General features: G+C 47.0%; 1 protein-coding gene and 1 long non-coding RNA gene across 4 annotated transcripts in view; one reads left to right on the forward strand and one right to left on the reverse strand.

Annotated features, from left to right (window-relative positions):
- The window catches only part of PDE10A (phosphodiesterase 10A), a 777,492-nt gene that overhangs the window by 235,738 nt on the left and 529,672 nt on the right, over positions 1-12,082 (reverse strand). The window lies entirely within an intron of this gene.
- LOC108636753 lies at positions 1,916-3,002 on the forward strand. Its single transcript, XR_001918570.1, has 2 exons — positions 1,916-2,021; positions 2,934-3,002. It is a non-coding gene; the product is annotated as an uncharacterized LOC108636753 (long non-coding RNA).

Consider the following 12,082-nt stretch of genomic DNA (forward strand, 5'->3'; position numbering starts at 1 on the left):
TGTTCCTGTGCGCTTCCAGCAGGAGTGAGGATGGAGAAGGCGGAAGAGCTGATGCCAGGGGGAGTGCCCTATGTCAGAAACAAAGCAGATGCAGAGGCCAAGGGGACCAGAGAGCCCCACTGTAGCCAGGCCTCACTGCAGAGAGTACCACGCTGGCTCCTAGCACAGGGCGATCCTAGAGGCAAACAGATGAGCAGTGAGGCCGGTTAAAAACTACATGACTGAAAGGAAAAATTATATAAAAAAACAGACAAACACAAGGCTGGATGTTCAGGAAGCTGAGTGCAGACATCCCACAAAATGTCCAGGTCCTTTGTGCAGTATCCAGCACTGAGTCAGGTCTTATATTCAGAATCCATTCCTAGAGACAGAGATGCCAGGCATCAGCAAGGAGGGCCCTCTTATCACCACAGCAAGTGCAGAAGTCCTTCTGGCCTTGGAAGCCACACGGTCATTGACTGGGGTAAGTGCACACTTGGCAGAGAAGCCACCCCCACATTCATAAGGACCTAGAGTGGGACTGTCATCATGTCCAGCAGTCTGAAACATCGTCATGGCCCGCCTGTTATTACTGTGGTGCCTGAGATCTGTGTAAGGAATACACATCTGTCCCACGTCCTGCCCACAGGAGTGTCACCCATTCACTGGTCCTCATAGTGCTCATTTCACATCCATTGCATTTGCATATGAATGAAAAATCTTCACAGTTAGTAAAGTACCATGCGGTGAGGGCTACCATAGAAGCGATTTCCAAGTTCACACTTCTGACACTGACCTTCATCCCCCAATAGTACGTGTAAAGAATATCATATCCTGGAGAAAATGACAGAGTAACAACCTTCAATCCTCCAGGGCTGCAGGACTGTCATCCCTATCCTATCTCCATTTAATTCCCAGTGTGGCCCATAGATTTCTATAATTGTACATATGACATATTTCAGGCTTTGCAGACCATGGTTTTCTGTTACAACTGCTGTCCTAGCACAAAAGCAGTCACGGACAATTGGTGACTGATGACCTGCTCTTTGGGCAGATGACTCAGCAGAATCTGTGACGTCAGAGGTATCTGTCTGTGGTCAGAAAGATGCTATGTGCCGTCTATGACATTTTACTTGGAGGTTCACAACACAGATCCTTTATGTCCTGAAGCAAGGCCATGAGATTTGCAGTGGGGAATACTACATCATTTAAATGTGGCTCCTGGTATGGTCCTGGGGGCTGGTGGAGGTGAGGCCTCTGGTCATGAAGGGCTCACCAACCCTAATCATTAGTTCAGATAGACCAGCCATCAGAGGATTAAAGTGATATTGTGGTTTGGCATAAGAAGGGCCAGAGGCAACAAATAAGAGAGAGCAGCAGGTGGCCTAGGCCTGACATCAGAATTGTTGTAGGACCACTATTCTCCAGGGCCTGCCCCCGTGGCTCAGCAGTAAGGAATCCACTTGCAATGTCGGAGCTGGAGTAGATGTGGGATCTGTCCCTAAGTGAGAAGATCCCATGGAGGAGAGCATGGCAACCCACTCCCGTGTTCTTGCCTAGAGAATCTCTTGGACAGAGGACCCTCGTGGGCTACAGTCATAAAGAGTTGGACATGACTGGAGTGACTTAGCATGCACACACTATTCTCTGCTCATGCCAGAGCCTTCATGCAGTGTCCCCTATATCTCCATGGACCATGGAAACCACTCTAGAGCAGACGGGCTCAGAGGACATTAGCCCATATCTGCTGGACCCACACTCCTTTCACATTCACACCACCCAGAACATACAAGGCAGGACAGAGCAAGTTTTTGGTTCAGAAACAGGCAGCTAAGCATCCTTGCACTAGGCCCTAAGGGATGAGCCATCTGTTACTATTACTATTACTATTACAGGGCAGTCACATTGTTCGTTTTTTTTTTTTTTTTTTTCAGGTCGTCTTTGCCTGCTCTTGTAGCACAAATGTGGAGATGTAGAATGCACACAGACACCAAATGGCCTGTCGAGACCAACAGTGTTACTCTCTGTCTTTTAAAGAAAAGGTTCTCCAACTCCTGCCTTAAATAATAGCTATTCTAGGCCACTGTCTCCATAGTCTCAGGGAATATGAATGTGGGACCCAAGGGTAGAAGTGGGGGTGCCCGTCCTGACCCTCATGCCCTGTGTCACACACTTTGGGAAGCTCTTCTCCCATCTCTCCTGCTTTATGTCCTGGGGGCCAGGCTGGGAGGCTTCTGCTGGGGTGAATTCTCAGGCAAGAGGATAGGGTGCCAGTTGACAGAGGGCACGTTTAGGATCCCTTCACAGATGGGAAGTTGTTGGAGGCCCTGAGCTTCTTGGGATGGGAACGGATATGGAAAAAATAGTGTTGTAACCAAGCAGGACTCTAAGGAGACTTCTTAGGTAGACTCCAGCCATCTCCCTGCCCCCACCTCCTGCACCGCCCCCCCCCACACCACCCCAAGTGGACAGACTCCACCTAGACCTTTTGCCCATCTCCCTCCCCGCCCCCTGCCTCCCCGGCCCGCCCAAGGCAACTGGTCAGACTCCACCCAGCCTTCCCCTGAACCCCGTGGGTTTGGTCCCTCGGGAGCGGCCTCCACCTGTCCTGCACTAGCTCCAGTGGCTCCAAATTCCCGAGAGGCGGCCCGCGGATTGGAGCAGCATTTCTTGCTTGCTGCCCGGGCTCCCATTTCTCCCAGCTTCCCGTCCCTTTATGCTGTGATTCCACCCAGATCGTGTCTTTTATATGCCAGGGCGGGGAGGGGGGCCGGGGCGGGGGACGAGGGACAGCAACAAGCTGGGGAGTGGAGGCGGGGAGCAGGAGCCCAGTGGGAAAGAGACGCGCGGAGGTGTAAAAGCAGGGAGGCAGTCCCGGCTCGACGTTCCCTGAAACCCGCCCGGACACCCTCATCCCTCTCGGGGTCTTAAGGCCCCGTGTCCGCTCCACGCAGGTTAATCCATGAACTCACCGCCTCGCGCCGGGCAGAACCGGAGAGACAGGAGAAGAAGCAGGGCAGCCACACTAAGAGGCGCTTCGGAGTCAGTGGTCCAGCCCATCACCACGTGGAAAGTGCTCTGATATGACTTCGCGTGGAAAGTAAAGTGAAAGTGAAATCGATCAGTCGTGTCCGACTCTTGGCGACCCCATGGGCTGTAGACTACCAGGCTCCTCCGTCCGTGGGATTCTCCAGGCAAGAGTACTGGAGTGGGTTGCCATTTCCTTCTCCAGGAGATCTTCCCACTTCGCGCGGTGACCAGAGCTATTTATATGAGAGCCCGCCCCGCCCTTCCACTCTCCGCCCCGCCCTCCCGTCCACTCCCGCCACTTCCCCACCGTGTCACTGCCCCGCCGCCGTGTCACCTCCCCGCCCTCCTCAGGTGACGCCCGGACTGTCCAGGGGAGCCAGGCGGCTCCTTCTCCGGTGTCCGAAGCCTCGCATGGCTCCACCCCGCCGCCCCCTCCTGACTCGCTCCTTTCTCCTCCGGTCCCTCCCCGTTTCTTTTCCTCTCCGAGTCCTTCTCGCCCCTCAACCTTCCTCCCCATTCCCGCCTGCAGTCTTCCTGCGGTGGTGGTTTACTTGCTCAGTCGTGTCCAACTCTTGCGACCCCGAGGACTGTAGCCCGCCGGGCTCCTCTGACCATGGGGATTCTCCAGGCGAGAGTACTTCAGTGGGTCGCCATGCCCTCCTCCTTGGGATCTTCCTGACCCTGGGATCGAAGCCGAATCTCCTACGTTGCAGGCAGAGGCTTTACCGACTAAGGCAGGAGCGAAGCCTTGCTTTTTTTTTTTTAAAGACTCCGGATTTCCAGGCCATCCACCACCACCCCTCAACCACCCCCCACCAAAGAATTCTGCGGATCTCTTGAAAGGGCCTGCAGACAGCCCTTAACTGCAGTGTCATCAGCAATATGTTTTCTAGTAGTTTCTGCCCCAGAGTAGTCCTAGGTCTTTTGTGGGCCAAAGTAACTCCTCATTAGAAAGAGTTTGAGGACTGAGGCCAGAACCTGAATTCTCAGGTTCGCCGTGGAGACCGGGATCCAGAACTGCCACCGGGCGCCCCCTGGCGGTCTCTTCAGGCTGCTCGTTCTACACTGGTAGCCTGTGTGATCCATTTTATTCCCCCTCTTAATTTACTTGTATGCAGCATCCAGCCAGCACTGAACATCTCACTTTCACATCTCAGGGCTATCCGCTGATGAAGAGTGAGATGATCCATCACTCTTTGGGACTGACAAGACCTCCTAATTCTTGGGAAGTGGTCTATCTATGACAGTGATCTATCAATGACATTGAGAGGTCAACGTCTGTGACAGTGGGATCCATCTCTCTGTTATCACGGGGCTCTCGGCTTTTGCTAGCTTCAGGGGTGACTGAGCCCTGACCTTGGAAGGTCGCGCTGACACTTCAGCACGGGCAGTGCTCCATTTCATGTCTTGTCACTGAGTGAGGCTGGCTTCCCTATTTGTAGATATGGAAATGGATGCAAGCAGAATATTAAGGAAGTAGCAAGAGCAATCAGGTGGAGTTTCATGTTCTTGGAAGGATGTTCATTGTTGACACTCATTAAAATCACCTCCGGGTTGATTTCACTCCCATCTGGGGCTACTCTGTGTCTGGGGGTGGCCAGGCCTGTCCAGAGTGGCCCATCTTCTCCTATGTGCTTGTCCTGGCCAGGGCTCTAACGCTGTCCTTTCGTCTTTCTCCTGCTCTCCTAATCACTTGCCTCTTCATCAGCCTCTCCACTGGGGCTATGTGGTCTCTGTGTTGCCTCTTGCCAGAGATTAAACCCAGGGCCCTCTCCCCCAGGTCTATGCATGAGAGTTTTCCCCTGACACATTGATCACCTGAACCCACTAAATTGGTGCCCCACCCAAGCCTGAGTCCTGTCCTCCTCCCAGCCCCCATGTGTCTCTTGTCCCCAAATTGATACACAGCAGGCTCTTGGCCTCCTTAATCAGTAGAAATCAATCAGAGGCCAGACAATAGAAATAAATCAAATTTCTTAATGAAAAGAAATTGAGGCAAGGCTTTATTGGGGCCACTACTGCAGCAGAGGGGAGTGAGAACAAATGACAGTTTCCTTGGGTGCCCACTCCTCCAGGGGGCGGGGCGAGCTGGTTCCTTCTGTGGGGTGAGGGGAGGGGTGTGTCCAGGGGCCAGTCAGAGGGGTGGCTAGGTGACTGGCTGAACCCTTAAGTGTTGTTGTGTACTGGGGGCATGTGAGGCATCCTGCTTTTGCTCTGGGCTCTTCAAAAGTGGCAGTTGGGTTTTGCACCTCTTTGTATCTTTTTTCCAGAATTTGCTTCAACTGCTCCAACTAAAAAACAATCTATTTTTTTAAACCTTTTTATTTTGTATTGGGTATAGCTGATTTACAAACAGTGTTGGGATCGTTTCAGGTGAACGGCTAAGGGACTCATCCGTATACATACATATATGCATTCTCCCTACACTCCCATCCTGACAGGGAAGTCACATAACATTGAGCAGAGTTGTGGGTTTGTTCCTTGGGCTGGGAAAATCCCCTGGAGAAGGAAAGAGCAACCCACCCCAGTATTCTTGGTTGGAAAATGCCATGGACAGAGGAGCTGGCAGGCTACAGTCCATGAGGACAGAAAGAGTTGGACACACACAGAAAGAGTATACACACACAGAGACACACCATGTGCCATACTTAGGTCCTTGATGGCTATCCATTTTCAACAGAGCAGGGTGTACATGACCTTTCCATACTCCCTAACGATCCCTTTCCCCCATCCCACACCCAGCAACTAGAAGTTTGTTCTCTAAGTAAGTCTCTTTCTGAGAATGCACAACATCCTTATTGCTGATATGAAGAAAGGTTTATGGGTTTGGATAGAAGGTCCAACCGAGCACAACATTTTCTGAAGCCAAAGCCTAATCGAGATCACAGCCCTAACTCTTCGTTTCTATGAAGGCTAAGAGAGGTGAAAAAGTTGCAGAAGAAAAATTTGAAGATAGCAGGAGTGGTTCATGAAGTTTAAATAAAGAAGCCGTCTCCATAACATACAGTGCAGAGTGTAGTAACTAGACCTGATGTAGAAGCTGCTGCAAGTTTTCCAAAAGTTTTAGCTAAGATAATCTATGAAGGTGGCTCCACTGAATCAGAGATTTCCAGTGTAGACAAAATATCCATCTATTGGAAGAAGATGCCCACCAGGACTTTGATACCTGGAAAGGAGTAGTCAATGCCTGGCTTCAAAGATTCCAAGAACAGGCTGATTCTCTTGATAAGGACTAATGCAGCAGATTACTGGAAGTCAATGGTCCCTTACCACTTGGAAAGTTCTAAAGCCCTTTAGAATTAGGCTGAATCTGTTCTGCCTGTTGTCCTTGGATGAAACAATGAAGCCTGGATGACAGCATACCTGTTTACAGGTATGTTTACATTGGCGCCAAGTATTTTAAGTCCAATGTTTAGAATGCTCAGAAAGAAAGATTCCTTTCTAAATATTTCTGCTGATTGACAAAGCATCCAAGAATGTGATGGAGAAGTACAATGAGATTCATGTTATTTTCATGGCTGCCAACACAACATCCATTCCGAAGCACATGGATCGTGGAGTAATTATGATGTTCAACTCATTATATTTAGGAAGCACATTATAGGCTATAGTTGCGTAGATTCCTCTGTTGGATCTGGGCAAAGTCAACTGAAAAATTTCTGCACTGAATTCATTTTTTAAAAAATGATATAGTTTTTAAAAAAAACATTTGCTAATTTATATTTTCGGTAGCATTGGTTTTAATTGAGGCATGCAAGGACTTTGTTGTGTCATGCAGGATCCTTCATCTCAGCACACAGACTCTCTAGTGGTGTTGCCTGGGTGCAGCACTTGCAACATGTGGGCTTAGTTGTTCGGTGACATGTGGGATCTTAGGTCTCTGAACAGGTATCAAGCTATTATTCCTTGCATTGGAAGGTAGATTCTTCACCACTGGGCCACCAGGGAAGTCCCTTTACAGTGGATTCATGATTATAGATTTGGCTGAAAATGTGAATCATGGGAATAGGTTGAAATATCACCATTAATGTGAGTATGGGAGAAGTCGATTTCTCCCTTCACAGATGACTTGGAGGGGTTCAGGAATTCACTGGAGAAAGTAAGTGCAGATGAAGTGGAAATAACAAGGAAGCTAGAGTTAGAAGTGGAGCCTGAAGATGTGGCTGAATTGCGGCAATTGCATCATAAAGCTGCATCATAAAGCTGAAATGAAGGAGGATTCATTCTTATGCATGAGCAAAGAAAGCGGTTTTTGAGACAGAAACTGCTCTTTGTGAAGAAGCTATGAAGTTTATGGAAATGACAACAAAGGATTTAGAATATAACATAAACTTAGTTGAAAAAAGCAGTGGCAGACTGCAGAGGATGAACTTCAATTTTCAAAGAACTTCTACTGTGGGTAAAAACACTGTTAAAGGGCACTGCATCCTCCAGAGAAATCTGTGAAAGGAAGAGTCAAAGGATGTGGCAAACTTCACTGTTGTCTTCTTTTCAGATATTGCCCTAGCCGCCCAAACCTTCAGCAGCCACCATCCTGATCAGTCAGCAGACATAGAGACTGAGACAAGACCCTCCACCAGCAAAAAGATTTTGACTTGTGAAGACAGAGATGATGCTCAAACTACTTTATTTTAGAAACAAAGTGTTGTTAATGAAATTCTGTGTATTATTTACTTAGTTGTAAAGCTATTGCACACTTAACAGATGTTGGACAGTGTCAATTAACTATATACAAAGTGGGAAATGAAAAATTTGGGTGATTCACTTTATTATGATATTCAACTTACTGCCCTGGTCTTGAAAACAGCCTGGACTATCTCTGAGATTTTGCTGTATCTACATGGCTTTTGGTCTACATTTTCCATCTGGAACTAACATTGGGTTGGTTGTGTAGTAAGATGGACAAATGATCCACTGTTGAGATACAGTGAAATATACATCTCAAGACAGGATTCAGTTTTACTTCTACAAACAATGTATGAGAACTCCTGTGATTGCATTTCCTGTACCACTTGATCCAGATTTATTTTAAAGGCTGTCAGTTATATGAATATATGAGGATATCCCAGCAATTTTTTTGTCAGGTTGATTATTCGAGGTATGTTCAATCTTTTCATAGTTTTACGCTTCTGTGAAGACAGACACGACCTTCTAGAACTAACACCAAAAAAGATGTCCTTTTCATCATAGGGGATTGGAATGAAAAAGTAGGAAGTCAAGAGATTCCTGGAGTAAGAGGCAAGTTTGGCCTTGGAGTACAAAATGAGGCAGGAGAAGGCTATTTTGAGTTTTGTCTAAAGTACACAGTAGTCATAGCAAAAACACTCTTCCAACAAAACAAGAGAAGACTCTACACATGGACATTACCAGATGGTCAATACTGAAATCAGATAGATTATATTTCTTGTAGCCAAAGGTGGAGAACCTCTATACAGTCAGCAAAGGGAAGACCGTGAGCTGACTGTGGCTTAGATCATGAGGTCCTTATTACAAAATTCAGGCTTAAATTGAAGAAAGTAGGAAAAACCACTAGGCCATTCAGCTATGACCTAAATTAAATCTCATATTATACAGTGGAAGTGACAAATAGATTGAAGGGATTATATGTGGTACACAGAGTTCCTGAAGAACTATGGATGGTAGTTCATGATATTTTACAGCAGGTGTGACCAAAACCATCCCCAAGAAAAAGAAATGAAGGAAGACAAAATGATTTCTGAGAAGGCCTTACAAATACCTGAGAAAAGAATAGACATGAAAGGCAAAGGAGAGAAGGAAAGATCTCTCCGTCTGAATGCAGAATTCCCAAGAGTAGCAAGGAGAGGTAAGAAAGGCTTCCTAGATGATCAGTGCAAATAGAGGGAAACAATAGAAAGAGAAAGCCTAGAGATCTGTTCAAGAAAATTTGAGATACCAAGGGAACATTTCATGCAAAGACAGGCACAATAAAGGACAAATCAAAAGGACCTAACAGAAGCAGATGAGATGAAAAAAGGGGTGACAAAAACAGACAGAAGAAGTGTACAAAAAAGGTCTTAATGACCTGGATAAGCACGATGGTGTGGTCACTCATTTAGAGTCAGGTATCTTAGAGTATGAAGTCAAGTGGGCCTTAGGAAGAATTACTAAGAACATAGCTAGTGGAGATGATGGGATTCTAGCTGAGCAATTTAAAATCCTAAGTGGAGATATTCTCTAAGATGGCGGAGGAATAAGACGGGGAGACCACTTTCTTCCCCACAAATTCATCAAAAGAACATTTGAACGCTGAGCAAATTCCACAAAACAACTTCTAAATGCTGGGAGAGGACATCAGGCACACAGAAAGGCAGCCCATTGTCTTCGAAAGGAGGTAGGGAAAAAACCATAAAAGATAACGGGAGAGACAAAAGAGGGACGGACGGAGATCCATCTCAGGAAGGGAGTCTTAAAAAAGAGAGACTTTCCAAACACCAGGAAACAGTCTCACCAGCAAATCTGTGGTGAGCCTTGGAACCTCAGTGGGCAACATAACCAGGAGGAAAATTAAATAAATAATTAAAAGCCACATATTATGTGCCTAAGGCAACTCCCAGCGGAGAAGCAGCACAGTCGCTTGTATCCACCACTAGCAAGCAGAGGCTGGGCAGGGAGGCGCGGGCTGCATTGCTTAGAGTTAAGGACCAGGCCTGAATGCCCTGAGGGCAATCTGAGGAAACTAACTTGAGGTAGCAAACCAGACTGTGGGATAGCTATCCGGCAAAAAGCCCTAACCTAAAACACTACCAGGCCTGCTCACAGAACAAAGGACTGAGCAGAGCTAGCTGGCTGTGGACCGGCCTATTCCCCGCTGGAGACAGGCAGGAGAGGGCAGCCAGAGCCAGAAGAGGGCAATCACAGCCCCAAAGAGGCATCATCTACCAAACTGCAAGCAGGCTTCCTTGCTAACCAAGACTCCTTGGGATTCCGGACAGTCGACATCTGCTGGGAGGGTCGCAGCCAGAGATCAGCTCCCCAGAGGAGACAGGCACACCTGAGAAGGCGCGCCTATTGTACACCCAGAAAGCTGAGCGGCTGGGCCGAGGGAGGCGATAAGTAGCAGCCTGCCAAGCACCTGGTCACTTGAGCTGCTCGGACCAGGGAAGGGCACAAAATGCAGGCCCAATCAAGTCTGCGCCTTTGTGGAGTACCCGAGAACCTGAACCTGAGCAGCTTTGACCTGGGAAGGACACTCAACCCAGGACTGGCCTCAGACAGTTCCTGGCACAGCAACCTAGAGCCTGAGCAGTGTAGACTGGGAAAGCTCATATGCCGTGAGCTGAGGGCAAACCCAGTGTGGCTGAGACACTGGGAGCACTTCCCACAGATGCCAGTGATATTTGCTTGCCCTGTTCGTCCCTCCCCATAGCAGGACTGAACACCTAAGCCCCAAAAAAGTGACCACCACTGCCCCCTTGTGTCAGGATGGAAATTAGACACTGTAGAGGCCATGCAGAGTACATCATGAGAAACACTGGACTGGAAGAAACACAAGCTGGAATCAAGATTGCCGGGAGAAATATCAATCACCTCAGATATGCAGATGACACCACCCTTATGGCAGAAACTGAAGAGGAACTAAAAAGTCTCTTGATGAAAGTGAAAGAGGAGAGTGAAAAAGTTGGCTTAAAGCTCAACATTCAGAAAACGAAGATTATGGCATCTCGTCCTATCACTTCATGGGAACTAGATGGAGAAACAGTGGAAACAGTGTCAGACTTTATTTTTCTGGGCTCCAAAATCACTGCAGATGGTGACTGCAGCCATGAAATTCAAAGACACCTACTCCTTGGAAGGAAAGTTATGGCCAACCTAGACAGCATATTCAAAAGCAGAGACATTAGTTTGCCGACTAAGGTCCGTCTAGTTAAGGCTATGGTTTTTCCAGTAGTCATGTATGGATGTGAAAGTTGGACTGTGAAGAAGGCTGAGTGCCGAAGAATTGATGCTTTTGAACTGTGGTGTTGGAGAAGACTCTTGAGAGTCCCTTGGACTGCAAGGAGATCCAACCAATCCATTCTAAAGGAGATCAACCCTGGGATTTCTTTGGAAGGAATGATGCTGAAGCTGAAACTCCAGTACTTTGGCCACCTCATGTGAAGAGTTGACTCATTGGAAAAAACTTTGATGCTGGGAGTGATTGAGGGCAGGAGGAGAAGGGAATGACTGAGGATGAGATGGCTGGATGGCATCACAGACTCAATGGATGCGAGTCTGAGTGAACTCCGGAAGTTGGTGATGGACAGGGTGGCCTGGCGTGCTGCGATTCATGGGGTCGCAAAGAGTCAGACACACTGAGCAACTGAACTGAACTGAGAGGCCAGCAAACAGAAGCTAAAATAAACAGAGGGAACTGCATTGGAAGTGACAGTTGCAATAGAGTAAACCCTGCAGTTAGCACCAACTACATAGGAATGGGCCTATAGATCTTGAGAAGTGTAAGCTGGATCAAGGAACTATCTGAAAATGAACTGACCCCACACTGTCCACAACAACACCAGAGAAAGTCCTAAATATATTTTTACTATTATCATTTTTTAAATTAATAAAAATTTTTTAATTCCTCTGTTGCTGCTGCTGCTGCTAAGTCACTTCAGTTGTGTCTCACTCTGTGTGACCCCTAGATAGCAGCCCACCATGCTGCCACGTCCCTGGGATTCTCCAGGCAAGAACACTGGAGTGGGTTGCCATTTCCTTCTCCAATGCATGAAAGTAAAAAGTGAAAGGGAAGTTGCTCAGTCGTGTCTGACTGTATTACTCCTTTAATTTTCATTTTTATAACCTACTATTACTTTGCAAAAAAAAAGACCCTATTTTTAAAGCAAACTTCATATATATATATATTTAATATATTTTATATATTATATATATATATTTTATAATTTTTGTGACTTTGTTTTTTGACTTTGTTCTTTTCTTTAATATTGTATTTTTGAGAATCTAAACTCTACTTTAGATTTTTAATCTTTACTTCTGGTATTTGTTATGAATTTTGTATCTTTAAGAACCCAATCTTCAGTACCCATTTTTACTTGGGAGCGAGATTACTGCTGGA

Source organism: Capra hircus, chromosome 9 (assembly GCF_001704415.2).
Source record: "Capra hircus breed San Clemente chromosome 9, ASM170441v1, whole genome shotgun sequence".
In the NCBI taxonomy this organism is placed as follows: domain Eukaryota; kingdom Metazoa; phylum Chordata; class Mammalia; order Artiodactyla; family Bovidae; genus Capra; species Capra hircus.